This window comes from Pseudophryne corroboree, chromosome 9, assembly GCF_028390025.1.
Source record: "Pseudophryne corroboree isolate aPseCor3 chromosome 9, aPseCor3.hap2, whole genome shotgun sequence".
In the NCBI taxonomy this organism is placed as follows: Eukaryota; Metazoa; Chordata; class Amphibia; order Anura; family Myobatrachidae; genus Pseudophryne; species Pseudophryne corroboree.
In genome coordinates this window covers 195345638-195363532 of record NC_086452.1, presented here as the reverse complement: position 1 = coordinate 195363532, position 17895 = coordinate 195345638, and the positions used below count along the sequence as shown (strand labels likewise).

At 46.4% G+C, this 17895-nt stretch overlaps 1 pseudogene; it reads right to left on the bottom strand.

Moving 5' to 3' along the window:
* LOC134958775 (putative ferric-chelate reductase 1) overlaps nucleotides 1–17895 on the bottom strand; it is a 131612-nt pseudogene that overhangs the window by 80707 nt on the left and 33010 nt on the right.

The window sequence follows — 17895 nt, the reverse complement described above, 5'->3', positions numbered from 1 at the left end:
TTGGACACAGTAATTCCTCCTCGCATTATAACAAAAGGTCATAGGTTGATTCATACAGGTGGGCTGTGACTATTTCCAACAGCTCAGGTGGGTGGGATACTGGGTTTCCCGCCGCATGACTAAGTAAGAGCAAATAATAGTAAATGGACATAAACTTCTTATGTCCATAACTATTCGCACGAGCGATTAATCCGCTCCAAACCAACACCGGAATATTGCTATTTAAATACTCTTCCGATGGGTACCAAACACCACTGTATGACCCCTGTTAGACCCTTCGTACAATACAAAGAGGGATCCCTCTGTCCAGGAACATGCTATATTAACTAAACTTTCAGAATCTATCAAAGGGACCATGATCTACAAAATACATTATATAGTGAAAATATGTAACGATTGAGTCACACGCTACGATCACATAAACTCTACCGTAAATACGCATACCGTGCGCCTGCGGGTGCCCGCGACTGTGAGTATGCGCACGTACGGGAGAGCGTACGCATGCGCAGCACGGACCTCTGTGAGGTGCAAATATGGTAGTGTGCATAGAGATATTTTTCTGACTTTGACAGGCTCTACAGAGGCAAGATGTCCACCTCATCATCATCCTCCGATATATCACCGTGTACATCCCCCTCCTCACAGATTATCAATTCGTCCCCACTGGAATCCACCATCTCAGCTCCCTGTGTACTTTGTGGAGGCAATTGCTGCTGGTGAATGTCTCCACGGAGGAATTGATTATAATTCATTTTAATGAACATCATCTTCTCCACATTTTCTGGATGTAACCTCGTACGCCGATTGCTGACAAGGTGAGCGGCGGCACTAAACACTCTTTCGGAGTACACACTTGTGGGAGGGCAACTTAGGTAGAATAAAGCCAGTTGTGCAAGGGCCTCCAAATTGCCTCTTTTTAATGCCAGTATAAGTACGGACTGTCTGACGTGCCTACTTGGATGCGGTCACTCATATAATCCTCCACCATTCTTTCAATGGGGAGAGAATCATATGCAGTGACAGTAGACGACATGTCCGTAATCGTTGTCAGGTCCTTCAGTCCGGACCAGATGTCAGCATCAGCAGTCGCTCCAGACTGCCCTGCATTACCGCCAGCGGGTGGGCTCGGAATTCTGAGCCTTTTCCTCGCACCCCCAGTTGCGGGAGAATGTGAAGGAGGAGATGTTGACAGGTCGCGTTCCGCTTGACTTGACAATTTTCTCACCAGCAGTTCTTTGAACCCCAGCAGACTTGTGTCTGCCGGAAAGAGAGATCCAAGGTAGGTTTTAAATCTAGGATCGAGCACGGTGGCCAAAATGTAGTGCTCTGATTTCAACAGATTGACCACCCGTGAATCCTTGTTAAGCGAATTAAGGGCTCCATCCACAAGTCCCACATGCCTAGCGGAATCGCTCTGTGTTAGCTCCTCCTTCAATGTCTCCAGCTTCTTCTGCAAAAGCCTGATGAGGGGAATGTCCTGACTCAGGCTGGCAGTGTCTGAACTGACTTCACGTGTGGCAAGTTCAAAAGGTTGCAGAACCTTGCACAACGTTGAAATCATTCTCCACTGCGCTTGAGACAGGTGCATTCCACCTCCTATATCGTGCTCAGTTGTATAGGCTTGAATGGCCTTTTGCTGCTCCTCCAACCTCTGAAGCATATAGAGGGTTGAATTCCACCTCGTTACCACTTCTTGCTTCAGATGATGGTAGGGCAGGTTCAGGCGTTTTTGGTGGTGCTCCAGTCTTCTGTACGTGGTGCCTGTACGCCGAAAGTGTGCCACAATTCTTCTGGCCACCGACAGCATCTCTTGCACGCCCCTCTCGTTTTTTAAATAATTCTGCACCACCAAATTCAAGGTATGTGCAAAACATGGGACGTGCTGGAATTTGCCCAGATTTAATGCACACACAATATTGCTGGCGTTGTCCGATGCCACAAATCCACAGGAGAGTCCAATTGGGGTAAGCCATTCTGCGATGATCTTCCTCAGTTGCCGTAAGAGGTTTTCAGCTGTGTGCGTATTCTGGAAAGCGGTGATACAAAGCGTAGCCTGCCTAGGAAAGAGTTGGCGTTTGCGAGATGCTGCTACTGGTGCCGCCGCTGCTGTTCTTGCGGCGGGAGTCAATACATCTACCCAGTGGGCTGTCACAGTCATATAGTCCTGAGTCTGCCCTGCTCCACTTGTCCACATGTCCGTGGTTAAGTGGACATTGGGTACAACTGCATTTTTTAGGACACTTGTGAGTCTTTTTCTGAGGTCTGTGTACATTTTCGGTATCGCCTGCCTAGAGAAATGGAACCTAGATGGTATTTGGTACCGGGGACACAGTACCTCCAACAAGTCTCTAGTTGGCTCTGCAGTAATGATGGATACCGGAACCACGTTTCTCACCGCCCAGGATGCCAAGGCCTCAGTTATCCGCTTTGCAGCAGGATGACTGCTGTGATATTTCATCTTCCTCGCAAAGGACTGTTGGACAGTCAATTGCTTGGTGGAAGTAGTAAAAGTGGTCTTACGACTTCCCCTCTGGGATGACCATCGACTCCCAGCAGCAACAACAGCAGCGCCAGCAGCAGTAGGCGTTACACGCAAGGATGCATCGGAGGAATCCCAGGCAGGAGAGGACTCGTCAGAATTGCCAGTGACATGGCCTGCAGGACTATTGGCATTCCTGGGGAAGGAGGAAATTGACACTGAGGGAGTTGGTGGGGTGGTTTGCGTGAGCTTGGTTACAAGAGGAAGGGATTTACTGGTCAGTGGACTGCTTCCGCTGTCGCCCAAAGTTTTTGAACTTGTCACTGACTTATGATGAATGCGCTGCAGGTGACGTATAAGGGAGGATGTTCCGAGGTGGTTAACGTCCTTACCCCTACTTATTACAGCTTGACAAAGGTAACACACGGCTTGACAAATGTTGTCCGCATTTCTGTTGAAATACTTCCACACTGAAGAGCTGATTTTTTTGATATTTTCACCAGGCATGTCAATGGCCATATTCCTACCACGGACAACAGGTGTCTCCCCGGGTGCCTGACTTAAACAAACCACCTCACCATCAGAATCCTCCTGGTCAATTTCCTCCCTAGCGCCAGCAACACCCATATCCTCCTCATCCTGGTGTACTTCAACACTGACATCTTCAATCTGACTATCAGGAACTGGACTGCGGGTGCTCCTTCCAGCACTTGCAGGGGGCGTGCAAATGGTGGAAGGCGCATGCTCTTCACATCCAGTGTTGGGAAGGTCAGGCATCGCAACCGACACAATTGGACTCTCCTTGTGGATTTGTGATTTCGAAGAACGCACAGTTCTTTGCTGTGCTTTTGCCAGCTTAAGTCTTTTCATTTTTCTAGTGAGAGGCTGAGTGCTTCCATCCTCATGTGAAGCTGAACCACTAGCCATGAACATAGGCCAGGGCCTCAGCCGTTCCTTGCCACTCCGTGTGGTAAATGGCATATTGGCAAGTTTACGCTTCTCCTCCAGCGATTTTATTTTAGATTTTTGAGTCCTTTTTTTACTGATATTTGGTGTTTTGGATTTTACATGCTCTGTACTATGACATTGGGCATCGGCCTTGGCAGACGACGTTGATGGCATTTCATCGTCTCGGCCATGACTAGTGGCAGCAGCTTCAGCACGAGGTGGAAGTGGATCTTGATCTTTCCCTATTTTTGGAACCTCAACATTTTTGTTCTCCATATTTTAATAGGCACAACTAAAAGGCACCTCAGGTAAACAATGGAGATGGATGGATACTAGTATACTTATGGATGACGAGCGACTGCCGACACAGAGGTAGCTACAGCCGTGGACTACCGTACTGCGTCTGCTAGTATAGACTGGATGATAATGATATAAAAAAATATATATATCACTACTGCAGGACAGGTATATATTGTATAATGACGGACCTGCTGGACACTGTCAGCACTGCAGACTCCTAAACTACTAGTATGAAGAAGATAGAAAAAAAAAAAACCACCACAGGTAGGTATACAATTATGGACGAGCGACTGCCAGTGCCGACACAGAGGTAGCTACAGCCGTGGACTACCGTACTGCGTCTGCTAGTATAGACTGGATGATAATGATATAAAAATATATATATATATCACTACTGCAGGACAGGTATATATTGTATAATGACGGACCTGCTGGACACTGTCAGCACTGTAGACTCCTAAACTACTAGTATGAAGAAGATAGAAAAAAAAACCCCACCACAGGTAGGTATACAATTATGGACGAGCGACTGCCAGTGCCGACACAGAGGTAGCTACAGCCGTGGACTACCGTACTGCGTCTGCTAGTATAGACTGGATGATAATGATATAAAAAATATATATATATCACTACTGCAGGACAGGTATATATTGTATAATGACGGACCTGCTGGACACTGTCAGCACTGCAGACTCCTAAACTACTAGTATGAAGAAGATAGAAAAAAAAACCCCCACCACATGTAGGTATACAATTATGGACGAGCGACTGCCGACACAGAGGTAGCTACAGCCGTGGACTACCGTACTGCGTCTGCTAGTATAGACTAGATGATAATGATATAAAAAATATATATATATCACTACTGCAGGACAGGTATATATTGTATAATGACGGACTTGCTGGACACTGTCAGCACTGCAGACTCCTAAACTACTAGTATGAAGAAGATAGAAAAAAAAAACCCACCACAGGTAGGTATACAATTATGGACGAGCGACTGCCGACACAGAGGTAGCTACAGCCGTGGACTACCGTACTGCGTCTGCTAGTATAGACTGGATGATAATGATATAAAAAATATATATATATCACTACTGCAGGACAGGTATATATTGTATAATGACGGACCTGCTGGACACTGTCAGCACTGCAGACTCCTAAACTACTAGTATGAAGAAGATAGAAATATAATGAATGACGGACCTGCTGGACACTGTGAGCAGAATGCGTTTATAGAATAAAGAAAAAAAACACCACACGAGTGTTTAACCTTTTCAGGCAGACAATATACTGGTGGTCACTGCTGGTCAGTCACACTGGCACTCTGGCAGCAAAAGTGAGCACTGTTAAATATGTACTCCTGCTATAACTGCTCCCCAGTCTCCCCCACAATTAAGCTTTGTGAGCAGTGAGCACTACTCAGCACAGTCAGATATACATAGATGATATTATCATGCAGCACACTGAGGCTGAGCACAGATATGGTATGTGACTGTGTATCGTTTTTTTTCAGGCAGAGAACGGATTATATTAAATAATAAATAAAACTGGTGGTCACCACTAGTATAACTATCAGCAAAACTCTGCACTCTCTGAGTACTCCTAATGCTCCAGTAAATCAAGTGTCTCACTCTCTATCTAAACGGAGAGGACGCCAGCCACGTCCTCTCCCTATCAATCTCAATGCACGTGTGAAAATGGCGGCGACGCGCGGCTCCTTATATAGAATCCGAGTCTTGCGATAGAATACGATCGGGCGCGCTCGGGTTAGCCGAGCAAGGCGGGAAGATCCGAGTCTGCCTCGGACCCGTGTAAAAAGCGTGAAGTTCGGGGGGGTTCGGTTTCCGAGAAACCGAACCCGCTCATCACTAAGTGGCATGCGTATGTATGTGTGTGTGTGTTTATTGTATGTGTGACATATACATGTGTGTGTGTGTATGTATGTATGTATGTACGTACGTACGTACGTACGTACGTACAGTATTAGTGGGCTGTGGTGAGGTAAATGGCTGATGAGGCACTGGCTATTACCAGAGCCAGCTTTACACACACATATATGATTTCAGATTTGGAGGTTTGACTATAAAAATTATGAGAATAATACATACAGTAGATGATAGTGTGTGTGTGTGTGTGTGTGTGTGTGTGTGTGTGTGTGTGTGTGTTGTTCACACTATTCCCACATATGGAAAAATGGGACTAGGAGTGATAAAGAAAGTGACTAGCGGGCAGAGGAACATGTTAGGTGGAGCAGAGGTACATACATAAATTTTTTTGAAAAACAGTGTGGAGACTGAGACAGACACATGGGGGGAGAGGTAGGGCAGGAACAAAAGTCTGCAGACTCAGGGAGTGAGTTTTGTGTGATACTGCATGTACTTACATGGCTATATCCTCCCTGGACTGGACGGTGCAGCTGCAGCACAAGAGTCCTGACCAAACAAGAAGAAACTGGGTAAGGCGAGCTAGAAGTGGTGGGGGCAGACTCTTAAAGGGCAAATTGGAGTGTGCTCTGATGCCTTTATCTAAGGCGCAATGTGCGCACCAGATTCAGGGTCCCCCCTCACTCAGGGGCCCAGTAAATGTGCCTCCCCCTACACCTGTCTCCTGCAGCACCCATGAACCCAGCTGGCAGCCGTTAACTGCTTCTGCTTTGTGGGACAGTCAGTGAATGAGAAGCGGTTTAAGGGGGTCATTCCGAGTTGTTCGCTCGTTATTTTTTTCTCGCAACGGAGCGATTAGTCGCTAATGCGCATGCGCAATGTCCGCAGTGCGACTGCGCCAAGTAAATTTGCTATGCAGTTAGGTATTTTACTCACGGCATTACGAGGTTTTTTCTTCGTTCTGGTGATCGTAATGTGATTGACAGGAAGTGGGTGTTTCTGGGCGGAAACTGGCCGTTTTATGGGTGTGTGCGAAAAAACGCTACCGTTTCTGGGAAAAACGCGGGAGTGGCTGGAGAAACGGAGGAGTGTCTGGGCAAACGCTGGGTGTGTTTGTGACGTCAAACCAGGAACGAAACTGACTGAACTGATCGCAGATGCCGAGTAAGTCTGAAGCTACTCAGAAACTGCTAAGAAGTGTCTATTCGCAATTCTGCTAATCTTTCGTTCGCAATTTTGATAAGCTAAGATTCACTCCCAGTAGGCGGCAGCTTAGCATGTGCAAAGCTGCTAAAAGCAGCTTGCGAGCGAACAACTCGGAATGACCCCCTAAGTCCGTAAACACAAATGTCGATGGGGTCCCCTATAGCCTGCGACTGGTACAACATTACTGCCCATACCCACTTATGATGACCATGCATACAGTAACACACACTGTACAATTTTATGATTTTTACATTCAAGCATTGAAAAGGCCACAATCCCCCATGGAACACTTTAGCATAGGAACAGGGCCGCTGCAAGGTTTCTTGGCACCCTAGGCAAAACTTCAACCTAATCCCCCCCACCCCACCCAACCCACACATCAATACCCACTTTCAAGCCCCTCAAGTGACAGTGCGGAGATTGTGTCTTAGAAGTTCAAAAGCTGCTGTCTGTGGGAGTGATTCAAATTTAGCACATCTACGATCAGTTTCTCTGACATGCAGGGGAAACGCCAAGCACAGGGCTAGTCGATCCCGCGTGTCAGGCCCTGCACGGGTGTGAAAGCATTGCACGGCAGCGATGCTTTCACACCCGCCCATTAGCTCCATACCTGCACAGGCAGGCGGCTACCCACTGTGTTCCAGGTTGCAGCGGCTGCATGTGACATCATGCAGCCGCTACGGCCCGCTCCCGCTGTGGTCCAGACACGTCTGCGTTGTCCGGACCACACCCCACCAATGGTGTTCTAATGCTATTGGCAAGACCCGCGTCTGCCTCTGCCTGTCAATCAGACAGAGGTGATCGTAGCCCTGAGATGCTATCGCATTTTACTGGGTCTCATGTGACGCGCACGCTCAGTGCGGCCGATGCGCGTGTGTACTCGAGCAAGGGCTTCAGGCTACGATTGTTATTGTACCAGCAATAGAGTCTGAATTAGGCCCTGTATTAAGTTCAACGGGTGTGGATCATTCGATCTACACTAAAAAAGGTCAACAGTCAAGAGGTTGACCCCAAATAGTCAACGTGCAAAAGGATGACATGTTCAAAAGGTTGACATGGAAGATGTCAGCACAAAACAGGTCAACACAATTTATGCATGGCTTGTGCCCCCTCTCCATGCTTTGGGCAAAGTGGCTCACTCCGCTACTGCTGCACTCACGAAAGGTTCCTATTCCCAATGGTAGTCCACATGGATGGTTAAGTATGAAAAAGTTGAAATTGTCATGTCGACTTTTTGAAATTGTTGACCTTTTGTATTGTCTACCTTTTACATATTGACCTTATGACCATGTCGTCCTTTTGACCATGTTGACCTAATGCATGTCAACCATTAGTGGTTCACCTATTGAGTATCAGCCTTTTAACTGTTGACCTATAAAGACCGGATACCAAGTTCAACAAGGATACTTCTCTCATACTTTTTTTTTTTTACAGGCAGATTCAGGGGTGCCCCCCAGATCCCGGTGCCCTAGGTAGCTGGCTAATGATAGAGCCGACCCTGCATAGGACCGGGACAGAAGTAAATGTATGTTACCCGGACCGTTGCCGTGGAAATGTGTCTCTAACTTCTTCTGGGCAAAATAAAACGTGCACAGCAGAAACTGCATATTCCCGGGGAAATATGTGCTCCATGCCCTGGAGTGCAAGGCACCTGGGGCCTAATTCTGACCTGATTGCTGCTGTGCGTTTTCGCACAGCGAGTGATCAGGTCTGAACTGCGCATGCGCCGCAGTGCACCGGCGCATGCCAGAGATGCAATCGGCATCTCAGCCCAGCGATCGCCTCTGACTGATTGACAGGCAGGGGGCGGGCTAATGGCATTGGGTTGCCATTTTGGGGGGGCGCGGTCTGGGCAACGCAGGCGTGCCCGGATCATGCGGGGGGCGGGCTGCGGCGACTGTGTGACGTCACATGCAGCCGCTACGACCCAGAGAGTGATGGGTAGCTCCCTGCAAGCGCGCAGGAGCTGCGCTGGTAGGGAGCTACTCTTCAGGTACAAAAGCATCGCCGCCGTGTGAAGCTTTTGTACCTGTGCAGCAGGGGGAGGGCCAGACAGGCAGGGTGGACTAGCCCTTTGCTGGGCGTCCCCCCGCATGTCAGGAGGGTTGATCGTGCTGTGCAAAATTTTACATGGCTACGATCAAGTCTGAATTAGGCCCCTTGTCCCACAGATCTGCCGGGAGCCATGGCGTGGAGCAAGCTGCTGGGAAGGGGGTTAGTTGAGAGCATGTCTTGCTGCAGAGGTTACACTTTAAGTTCTTCTTACTTCTCTTTCTGAGCTAGTATAGGCACAAGGTCTGTATGACAGCAGGTCTGTGAGGCATAGCTGCGGAGGGGAGTTGAGAACCCCCCTCTCTGTCTGGGCCCCCCTCTCGTCTGGGCCCCAGACTACAGTCCCAGTACTCCCCCCTTGATGGCCGCCCTGCGAATCAATCTACAGAGGCATACATGTTTTGTACACATGCAGTGGCGTCACAAGGCGGGTGCAGACCGTACCCGGGTGTGACACCTGGAAGGGGTGACACCAAAATGTTGGCTCCTCCGCAGTGAGTTAGGTGCTGAAGTGTGAAAGTCTGCTACAGCACCCAGCTCCTGTCATAGAAGAGGAGCCGGAAACGCTGGTAGACAGTCTCCGGGGGCAGCCCAGTACAGCCCAGCATTTCCGGAGATGCTGGGCACGCCCCTGGAGTGACGATCCCGCGAGGCCACACCCCTTAATTTACATCAATGTTCCCTTTTTGCCACAAGCGCGCCTCTGTCGTGCTGCGATATCAAGGGTGCGCACCGGGTGTCACCACACCCGGTGACACCTCTGCGTGTATACAGTACAAAAAAAGAATATGTCAAACAAATGCATCCACACCCAAATCTACATTTGTACAAGGTATTTGTCTGAGTAGTTTCTGTACAGAATTAGATTAGACACCTACCATTTTTGTATCATTTGAGAAACCAATGGCCACATAACCTGATGTTGCACCGCTCATTTCAATGACGTAACCATTGCTAGAGGGAACTGCTGACATGAACAGACAGTTGTTGTTACTGGGACTGCAGTTCTCTGGACCAGTAAGGCAATACTTCTGAGAACCACATGTGGTATTGGACATCTGCAGCAGTAAGGAGAATATTGTTATTATTTTTTGTATCAAACAGTATAGATCACATTCATATGTATGAAGTTTAACCACTTAACTGACAATCCCCCCCCCCCCCCCCCCCCCAAAAAAAGCTCAGGAATTGTAGTTTTTTTGTAATGAGTGAATTAGGTGAAGAACATGAATTTAGCCCTATCCAAAATGATTTTAGTTAAAAAAAAAAAGATTTAAAAATAATAATATATATATATATATTTTAAATAATATTTTTTCAACATCGGAACATCGATCGGGAACATCGTGTCCATCGGAACATCATGAACATCGCGACTGTAGTTTTCAGAGCCCGGACAGCTGCCGGGTGCATAGGGGGGGACTTGGGGACAATGATGTACACTTACCAGCGGCTGCTATTGTCTGCAGCTGCTGGGGGATCCTACCGTGCTGACCGATCAGCAATGATCGGCAGCACGGCAACACTGAGGGCTGGGTGCAGGGAGGCAGTTTCCCTTCCCTGCCGCTGATAACACTGTTTATCTGACTGGTCGCATTCTGTGCGACCAGGTCAGATAAAGCACTTGCAGCATGGTCGTATCTAATGCGACCAAGCCAGGCAAGTGGTTAAGGTCGCACAGAACATGCCATGCCAATTGGACGGTGTACTATTCACAGACTTACTGCAACTAGGATGTCACTCTGCACACCAGTCCAGAAGGTGGAGTAACTACTCAAAACGGTTGCTCTGAAAATAAAGAAAGTGGTTTAAAGTGTACAGATTTCAGTATAATTTCTTTTATATATAAGGCACCACAAAATATACGCAGCACCGTGCTTATTATACTAAAATATTGTGACAGAAGCATAGTTATTCTGTAGTGTAGTTTGCCCGCTTGAGTTCAGCTCCCACCTGATATTGTTATCGACAAGCCTTTAGATTCAGTCACTGGTAACCCATTTGCATCATGCAATGTAATAAAAGCTTCATCCAGCATTTGGAAGGCGGATAAATGTAAAGGGAACATATCTCTGGCTAAACAACAGGTGGTCCAATGTGACTCTCTAGGGGACATATTTACCAAAGATGTTTTGGGAGCTCATGCAACCACGGTAGGTTTCTATGCGGGCTGCTAAACTGTCAGACTGGCCCCAGCAGTTTATACCAGAGCCCATAGTAACTTATGAGCTATTTTAATATAGATTTTACTGTAGAGACTCGGAGATACTCAAGATCTCTCTCCATTGACCCCGACTGGCGGATACACATGCCTCACTCTTTCTGAATCCCTAAGCAAAGTAATAGTGGTAGTAATAAATAACTTTGCTTGTAGCCCTAGGACAGAACTTTATCAGGATGCTCTGTTCCAGCACCTCAACAATAAATACATGTGAAGATATGCCACTAAAACATCTATATTTCATCACCAAATTGTTATCACCCAACTAGTCATTAATCCCCCCAATAAAGGGGTTCCTCATCTCCAGTGTACTCCAGGCCCGGTCTGAAACCCAGGGCTATCCCCCGCACTTCATGGGTGCAGCGTTGCTAACTTTTCAGTGAAAGTTAAAATTATATAACAATTCTGCAGCCTGAAAATTCACACCTGCATATGAATTAGCATACAAACATTAATTAGGTCCATAATTAGGTACAATTTAGATATTCCTGGGATCCAAAGCTTTTCTGATAAAACTCCCAAACCCCTACTTTCAAGTATTTCCAAATTCAGGCATAAAAGTAATTACTCCCATCCGAGTTCTGTCATATCAAATCCCTTTGTTTCTAATGTCACCATAATTTTTAGTAACATTGATTAAAGCTGTACAGCCAATCTCTAAGTCCAAAATTGCCCTCACACTGAGCGATTCGCAAACGATGCGATATCATTTGCGATTTCCCTTGAACTTCCCCGGGAGCTCCCTGGCAGTCCCTGACTCACGATTTTGTAAAAAAGCGTTCTTTTAACAAATTATTTATCGTATGATCTCTAAAGACAATGACAGATGTTAGCAGATCTTGACTGTAGCAGGTAACATCAGAGTATAAATCATACGAGCTGCAGGGACGTGCATCGGATTGTTATCGTTTGAGCAGAACATTCGATTTGCACTTTTGTGAACGCTATATCATACATGTACAATGTATCATTTTCCTCCAAATTGACCTCAAAATCGCTCAGTATGTGGGCACCTTAACAATGATTGTAGACCAATTGTCTGCACTGCTGATCCCCACTACATTTAAAATGTTTTATCCACCAACACATTCATGGTCTATAAACATATTTCCTTTTTGTTACAAGTTTATAGAAATGTGCTGTACCTTTATGTTGGTGATGCAATCGGTTTTAGCATTGTATTTATCCAATAGTTTGAGGCCTATTTATCAATATGCTTTGATCAATGTTTTTATTTTAATGGCCTATTTATCTAGAATTTGTACTACTGCAAAATCTTTATACATTGTATTGGCCCCTCCTCTCTCCTCCTCTCCTCTCTCCTCCCCTCCTCTCACCTCCACATCCCAGGATTAAGGTAGTAGCACGTGCCCATGTGCCCACACCCTCTCTCCCAAGGACCCTCCCCCTGGACACCAGTATGATGGGATCATACAGTACTTTACATGGCACATGCGGCTCATACCACCTCCATTCTTTCACACCCACTACTCTTGGCTCACAGCCCTGTCATCTCTGGGTCCCTCATCATGTATGCACTCTCTCTTAGTATGTACAGCCCCCTTCCCCACAAGATCAGTCATGCTCCCTCCTTCATCAGCCACGCTCCTCCTTTCTCATGCCACACACTGACTGCTGTATACTTTTCAGTGGCAGTAAGAGGACAGGTGGCAAGCTGCTGAGTGAGTGAGGAGGTTTCAGCTAAAATCTGACAGTCGACAGCAGCCCCAGCTCTGAGGAGAGGGGAGTGGTTGCTGTATCTGCAAAAAAAAGGTGAATAAAGCACAAAACTGTAGCATAATGTGAACTTAAAATATTGTGTGGCATAATGTGAATAAGGAGCACTACTGTGTGGCATAATGTGAATAAGCTGCACTGTTGTGTGGTATAATGTGAATTGGCATTGTGTATCATAAGGAGAAATAAAGCACATCATGGCTGGATTATGGGAGGGGCGACAGGGGCAGCTGTCCCGGGGCCCCCACACGGGGACATTGTGCCTTGCTGGGATGTGCAGTGCTGCCGGCCGTTGCTGCATCTGTCAAAATATATGACAGGCAGCGGCGCCGGTGCACACATTAAGGGCCCCCACACAGTGACACGCTACATTGCTGGGATGTGCGGGGATGTCCGATGCCGGCCGCCACTGTGACTTTCAAACTATATGACAAGCAGTGGCACTGGTGACCTGTGCAGCGCGGCTTTTTTCTCCAGTCCCCCTTTTCCTCACCCCCTCTCTGCTCCTCCACTTCACCTGTCTACATTGTCAAGTCACAGGCGGATCCAGGAGGGGAAGGTGTTTTGAAAAATGAAGGGGTCATCATGCTGGGCGGCCTTGCCCTGCGATGGGCTGCCCCCAGCATGTGATCACAAGGATTGCAAATTCTGCTACTTAGCAGAATTTGCAATCCTTACTGAATTAGGCCCAGTATACGCTACAGTCTGGGAAATTTCCTTAGAACTTTACTTCTGCCATATTGAATTTTTATAACTTAGAAAACGAGTATCACTCCTCTACACACAAAAGATGAATGATTACATTAGGTTTCCACATTAGGTCCCCTATGACGTAAAATATATTGTGTTTCTGAAAAGGTTATAAGGTTACTTTTGATCTTCAAAAGACCTGTGTGACTCAGCAAGTTTCCTGACCTGTACTTTCCCTTAGCAATTACTGTAATCTAACTGCAGAGTGAACTACAGCACGTCTATTTGTACAGTACATACATACTGTAGAGTAGCTATACAATGTTTTAACGAAACACCTTTTCCTTTGTGTCAAAACAATGTTGCAAGCATGATGCAACATTATGTTCCATAAAAAAAAAGAAACAAAATAGTATCCAAGATAAAATATATAAAAAGCAGGAACTGAGAATATTGAACAGAGGAAAGTAAAAAAATACATCATTTTCACATTAGGCAACATTTGTAACTTTACAGCGTTCAATAGATTTATTTTGAAAGAGTCAAAATGACCAATAGCTCAGGTGCAGTTCCATATTCCCTATACATACCGGAAGCGCACAGGTCCTTCTCCCTCAGGAGCCGTCCATGAAGCAGTGACAGATGGTTTTAATTTACCATTTGTGTGGCTGACTGCTGTGTTCTACATAAAAAAAATATGAATGATGTTTTAGTTTCAACAGATCTTGAGCTTCAATTTTACTAAATATCTTTTTTTTCATATACATATAGAGTAGCCTGACTGATTTAGAGTTGGGAGCAGAATTTATAGCAGAGCAAACCACATTTCTCTAATTTTTTTCCTTTTAGCATGCAGAGCAAATACTGTGCACTCTTGCATGCTACACACATATACATATTAATATATAGGGGAATACATTCATTCTTGTTATTTCTTTTTAACATACTGTACTTGGAAGGATAATAGCTTGCACATTGATAAGTTCCATCGGTATACATGTTAGAGGGCCACACTGTAGAATGGTTTGGGAGATTTTTACTTCACCATCTACTCTGCATAATCATCAGATCTGTCAATGGTGGTGAAGAAATATCAAACCCCCACCATCAATGGCAAAACAAATGATTATCAATTATCGATGGTCAATGTTAGTTTGGACACACTCTAATTTAATTACTTCTGTATCACACAGCAATTGTGTGAGAAATGCAGTAGGCCAAAATTCAGTCCTATGTAATCTCTTTCCCCTTTTTAAGCAGTGTGTGACCAGATTAAATACCTTATTATATATTGTGGGCTACATGCAAAAGCAGACAATATTTACACTGCATGCAAAAAAATAAATGTATTTGCATGCCTTGCACTGCAACATGGGGGGTGACTCAGACCTGATCGCTGTGCTACTAATGTTGCTGTCTTGCGATCAGATAGTCGCCGCCCAAGGGGGGAGTGGAAATTCACCCATGCAAGTGTGCATTCGCATGTGATTGCCATACGGGCAGCTGCAAATCCGTTCGCACCTCACTCAGTGTGTGCAGTCTGTGCGCAGCCCAGGACTTATTCCTACAGTGCTAAAAGTACTTCCTGATCGGGTCAGGAGCTGATGTCACACACTCTCTTTGAAAACGCTTGTGAACGCCTGCGTTTTCACAGACACACCCTGAAAATGGCCAGTTACCACCCACAAATGGCCTCTTCCTGTCAATAACCTTGTGAATGGCTGTGCAATCGGTATTTTCACACAAGCCTGCCGCTGTTTGGCGAAGCCTGTTGTAGTTGGCCGACATGCACGTGCATTGCGGTGCATATGCATGCGCAGTCTATGGATGATCGCACGCTGTGCAAAAACGCACAGCAGCGATCAGATCTGAATAATGCCAAACGGTTTGTTCTGCAAGACTGCTACTTGTTTGCTTTGCTCTGAATCAGCACTTTCAATCAATTCTCTATGTGTATTGGTATAGTAATCTTCCAGAACCACCCTACCAGACTCCTCATTCCTTATAACATAACCACCATCATCTTGGGTGATATCAACATTCCCACTGACTGTCCATATTACCCATGTGCCTTCAAATTCCTTCTGCCTTTCATTGTGAACTGATACTTCTACTCAAAGAAAAGCCTATGCCCGAATTTTGTGTTTCATAGACTACAGTGGACAGTTCACCATCAGCACACCATTGCACCCACCAAAGACACTTGCACCTGCCTATGGCCAGTGCAGTGTCTCTGTCTGAACAAGTCCTCCTTGGAGGTGGCAATGTAGACATGCCCATGACACTCCGATAAAAAGCACATAGACACTCCCACAACAAGACAGATTTTTTTGCGCATGTGTATGGGAAAAACTATGCATGCTGTGTCCCTATAGTTACCAACAGGCCCGGCGACAGGGGGGTCAAAGGGGACACCCATCCCGAGCCCCAACATTGTGAGGGGCCCCAAGGTCCGACGGTGGCTGCAACATGTATGGATGCCGCAATATAGATTGCATCATTGCGCTGGCCGCCCGCTGTGTAGCAGGTATTTGTACTACTACAGCGGCCTCCCCAGCCCCAGGTCAGCTGTACGGGATTCCCCATGTGCACTGACGTCACGCTGCATCCTCCTGTCTTCTCCTCCCTGTCCATCCTGTCTCTGCTGTGGGGCCAACCTAGAGGAGTGGGCGGCAGCACTGTGAGTCTGTGAAAGGACTGTGAAGGAGACAATTGTAGACAGTGAGTGCTGTATTTACCTGTGTCTTTATCTGTCCACAATCAATTTGTGTAGGGGCGGGGTGGGGGTGCATGGGAGGTGAGGTGTCTGCCAGTGTGCTGCTGCCAATGGAGTTCCACAATCAGTGTGTGGGGGATTGGGAGGGGGCGGGGGTGGGTATGGGAGGTATTGGGAAATAAAAGTGGCCCTGGAAAAATTTCTAGAAGTGGCTTCATGTGGTAGGCACCAAATCAACTGTAGGCGGAACCAATACCAATGTAGGTGGGATTACTACTTTAAAATGTAATATAGGCGGAGTTACACCAACAAAAGGCAGAGCATGGCATATTAGCTGGATCTAACACATTAAAAAATTTAGAAAGTATTGTGTTGTAGCAGAAGTAGTTAAGAAATTAAACTTGGGGTGACATTTAATCCTCTGCACACTCACTAAATACATTATAAAGCAATTATAGCTACTTCATGCTATACTCTATTACAGTGGTTCGCAGACTTGGTCCTCAAGACCCCAAACAGCTCATGTTATCCAAGTCACCTAGCAGATGCACAGCTGTCTTCATTACGCACTAACACATTTTAAAAGGTGGAGCTAATTATTTCACTTGTCATTCTGTGAGGAGACCTGAAAACATGCACTGTTTGGAGTCCTGAGTTTGAGAAAATGTGCTCTATTAAAAACAAGGAATGCCATCACCTCTAACACTTCCCCCGACCTACCACTACCACCGGACCTAAGACATCATCATCATCATCATCATCATATTTTAACGCATTCTGTAGGTTGAGCAAGAGACAAATATGGGCCCTCATTCCGAGTTGATCGGTCGCAAGGCGAATTTAGCAGAGTTACACACGCTAAGCCGCCGCCTACTGGGAGTGAATCTTAGCTTCTTAAAATTGCGACCGATGTATTCGCAATATTGCGATTACTAACTACTTAGCAGTTTCAGAGTAGCTCCAGACTTACTCTGCCTGTGCGATCAGTTCAGTGCTTGTCGTTCCTGGTTGACGTCACAAACACACCCAGCGTTCGCCCAGGCACTCCCACCGTTTCCCCGGCCACTCCTGCGTTTTTTCCGGAAACGGTAGCGTTTTCAGCCACACGCCCCTGAAACGCCGTGTTTCCGCCCAGTAACACCCATTTCCTGTCAATCACATTACGATCGCCGGAGCGAAGAAAAAGCCGTGAGTAAAAATACTTTCTTCATAGTAAAGTTACTTGGCGCAGTCGCAGTGCGAACATTGCGCATGCGTACTAAGCGGATTTTCACTGCGATGCGATGAAAAAGAACGAGCGAACAACTCGGAATGAGGGCCATGCTTCCATTTTTGAGCCCTGTCTTGGTTGCATTTTCCTCAACACACCCTTACTGTATTAACCAAAAACATATTGGGCCTAATTCAGACCTGATCACTAGGCTGCATTTTCATACAACCTGCAATCAGGTCTAAACTGCGCATGTGTATGCACTGCAATGCGCAGGCGCGTCGCACGGGTTCAAAGCGGATCACTGCTCAGCGATGGGTTTGTGCGAAGAATCCAGCACTCGCAAGAAGATTGACAGGAAGAAGGCGTTTATGGATGTCAACTGACCGTTTTTAGGGAGTGTTTGGAAAAACACAGGCATGCCCAAGCGTTTGCACGGCGGGTGTCTGA